Genomic DNA, 4,324 nt, shown 5'->3' on the forward strand with positions numbered 1-4,324 from the left:
GACTCATCAATTTTCGATGGAACATTTACAGCTGGTGACTTAGTTACTTTTTTTGCATTTATAAATGCATTTGGTAACTAATTTTCTATATTTTTCAAATGAGTTATCTTTTGAACTTCAAGTTCACATTGATCTGTACGGGGATCTAGATGAGACAATAATGATGCATTCCATGTAATTTCTTTTTTCAACTTTTTAATTCCTCCCCCTAATGTTGGAGAATTTATCTCATTAAAATGACAATCAGCAAATCGTGCAGTAAATACATCACCCGTCAGGGGTTCAAGATATTTGGTAATTGATGAAGAATCATATCCAATATATATTCCTAACCTCCTTTGAAGAGCCATCTTAGTACATTGTGGTCGAACAATTGGAACATAAACTGCACATCCAAAATTCTCATATGGGAAATATTTGGCTCGTGGCCATAAGCTATTTGTAATAGCGAGTACTTATCAAAAGATACTGCCCTATTGCATACAAGAGACGCTGCATGCAAAATAGCATGTCCCCATACAGATTTAGGAAGCTTAGCTCTCATAAGCAATGGTCTAGCAATTAACTGCAAACATTTTATGAATGATTCTACTAAACCATTTTGTGTATGACACATGAGCTACAAGATGTTCAACACTCTGTTAAACTATTTTGTGTATAAACATGAGCTACAAGATATTCAACACTTATCCCAATTAACCTACAATAATTATTAAAAGCTTGGGATGTAAACACTAGCATTATCAATACGAATGGTTTTAATTGTATAATCAGGAAATTGTGCTTTTAACTTAATTATTTGAGCAAGTAATCTTGCAAATGCAAGATTTTGACTTGATAATAAGCACACGTGTGACCATCTGCTAGATGAGTCTATTAATATCATAAAATATCTAAATGGTCCACTTGGTGGGTTAATAGGTTCACATATATCACCATGTATTCGTTCTAAAAATGTAGGTGATTCAATCCCCACTTTAGCTGGTGATGATCTAATTATCAATTTTCCTTGAGAGCAAACTGAAGGAACTCTTAAACAAGAGTGCCTATGAACGGAAGCGGATCTTTCCGATTTCATTGTGACAGAATTACTACACATATATTCTAACATACAGATATGCATTGTAAACATTAATTACTGGCATGCTTTAACAATAAAAAATAAAAGACTAAGTAAACGTACCAGTTGAAGACTTTTTTCAATCGAACTCGGTCCAGCAGAAACGAACTACTCTTGTTCTTACTTGTCCAGCAAACGATTGTCTAACAGCACCGCAGTCGTCTACACAATTAACAGCGCACAAACAAACACAACCGAGGACGACATCACCACTCGAAGCCCTCGGTATTCTCGGAGTGAGAATCAAAGGGTGGACTTTGATGGAGTTGGTAAAGGGAAGGAGGAAAAGCGATCGTGTAGAACGAACAAACAAGTGGGAGATAGTAGAAGACTATCGTATAGTTGGGTGCTTGTCGTTTAGGTCAGGGTACACGATTGTGTAGGTTTAGCTAAGCGATCGTCTATCAAATGGTAAGCGATCGTTTAGTTCTACTTGGTGCGCTAAGCGATCGTACAGAAAACTTAAGCGATCGTTTAGAAATCGCGGGCAATCGTTTAGTACACGGGTGTGCGATCGTTTAGGAAGATGGGCACTATTGTATAGGCTCTCAATGCTAACCGATCGTATACTTTCACACCGTGAGCGAATTTTGCAGATATCTCACAAAAATGAAAACTATTTTCATTTTTATTCTTTAGTTACAAGAACTGAATCAAACTTCCCACTTTCACACGAATTTGGAGAAAAACTCGGCCAATTATTTCATAACTGCCCAATTAAGTAATTAATGAATATAATCATATTATATTCTTAACCTATAGTTTGATATCATATATCTACTATAGTGTTTTCTCCTTTATTTGATATAAATCATATTTATATCCAATTTTCTCCAAATAATGTATCTCATTCATTTAGTCAATTATATCATATATAATTAATGATATATAATTGAACTCCCTCTTTTCAATTTGAACATTTCAAACTGACCCAAAAACTGATTCTCAACTTTTATCTTAGCTACCAAGGGGACCTTATGTCCCTATGGCTCAAAACTCCAACAGTATGTGAATAGCTGACTAAATTCTTTAGCCACGAGATCCACAATCCATTAACTACCAGGCATTCCACTAAAGACCGACAACTGAACTCTTTTTACCACAAATATATTTATGTGACCATCGGATATAACCAATCATGAGTATGATAACCCTTCACAGATGCTCATAAGTACAATTAGGCCAAATTACCGTTTTGCCCATGTAGTTACGTCTCACTCCTTAAGTACCACTGATCCCTCTAATGAACAATACAACATAGTCCAACTATGTGTGAACACCTCTCGGGCCAAGAGAAGATGTATGGCGCCACATCGTTCAAGCCCTGAAGCAACCGTTAAGGGAGCTATCTATCTATTTACCCATACATCGGGGAAGGAGTGATTCCATCCTAGTGAAGTGAAGTCTCTGTCATGGACCTTGTTATATAACGAGATGTTAACACTTCGTGGTCAGATCTTATATAAACTCTTTGTATAGGACGCCCCCCGCTCGCATTTCCTCTACACAAATGATCAAGATCAGATCATTTGTGACAAGTCACAACATTTGTAACTATTCCACAAAGCGGGCTACATCCATAGCATTACTAGGATAATGTTTCCCTCATATATCCATATACTACAGACCATTTTGGTTATCCCTTAAGACATGATCCACTTGTATGTCACCACATACATGCTTAAGTTATATAAAGATAACTAGAGATTTCAGGTTTATTGGTTTGTGGTAAAGAAAATAAAACATTCAACTGAGCAAAATCAAGAAGTGAAGTAAAATATCATATATTATACATCACAAGCATTCGTACAAACTGTTTACAAACTATAGAACACAATACTTTAGGGCATCAACCCCAACAATCTCCCACTTGTCCTAAAGCGAACTGGGGTGTACAAAAACTAGTACAAAACAATAAAATAGGGCATAAAAGCCAGTACAAAAAAATCTCCCACTTGCCCTAGTCCAACCGCAGGCGGTCCTGTAAGCCCATGCTCTGAAGGAGACCCTCAAACACTGTAGCTGTGAGAGCCTTTGTAAACGGGTTAGCAACATTGTGCTCCGAAGCGATCTTCGTGACGATCACGTCCCCTCGATGCACTATCTTGCAGATTAGGTGATACTTCCGCTCTATGTGTTTGTCGCGCCTGTGACTCCTAGGTTCTTTGGAGTTCGCCACAGTCCTACTATTGTCACAATAGAGGGTAATGGGCCTAGACATATTTGGAATAGCTTCCAGTTCTGCTTAGAACTTCCTGAGCCAGACGACCTCTTTAGCAGCTTCGCAAGCCGCTACGTACTTCGTTTCCATAGTGGAGTCAGCGATGCACCCCTACTTAGTGCTTCGCCACACTACAGCTCATCCGTTAAGAGTAAAGACTAACCCTTAAGTAGACTTGCGAGAGTCCCTATCAGTCTAAAAGTTAGAATCTGTGTATCCAGTAAGGATTAAATCCCTATATCCACACACAAGCATGTAGTCCCTCATTCTCCGAAAATACTTGAGGATGTTCTTCACAGTCGTTCAGTGACCCCGATCTGGGTTAGACTGATACCTACTGGCTATGCCCACAACGTAACAGATGTTTGGTCTAGTATAGAGCATCGCGTACATCAAACTGCCAACGACAGACGCATATGGAACCCGTCTCATCTCCTCAACCTCTTGAGGCGTCTTAGGACACATGTCCTTAGACAAAGTGACTCCATGCTTGAACGGCGGTAGGACCCTCTTGCATTCTGGCATTGAGTACTTGAGCAACATCTTGACAATGTACGATGCCTGAGATAGTGCTAAGGCTTTGTTTTTACGATCCCGAAAGATCTGTATACCCAGAACAAACAGAGCTTCTCCAAAATCTTTCATTTGGAATTAGGTCGCTAGTCAGTTCTTAACTGCAGGCAATAGACCTACTGAAAGAGTAGAACAACATGCAGCGAAAGTATCAAAGATCCATAAGCTTTCTAATTTACTAATTTAAGCAAAAACTAAAGCATGCTCTTCTCAAAAAGTGGGTTTTATGAACATACCTTTGATGAACTCTCCAAGAAAATGCCCGTTCAGCTGCTATCTTCTCTTGTTATCAACGTGAACCACCTCAAAGCCTTCCCTATTATGCTCTTGGAGCTTTAGGCAGAGTTGTGGAACTCAAGAACAACTTGAAGATGTGAAGAAACCAGAGAAACTCACAGCAGCATAGCTGA

Source organism: Benincasa hispida, unplaced genomic scaffold, assembly GCF_027475165.1.
Source record: "Benincasa hispida cultivar pf3 unplaced genomic scaffold, pf3_genome.v1.1 HicScf1848, whole genome shotgun sequence".
Taxonomy (NCBI): Eukaryota; Viridiplantae; Streptophyta; class Magnoliopsida; order Cucurbitales; family Cucurbitaceae; genus Benincasa; species Benincasa hispida.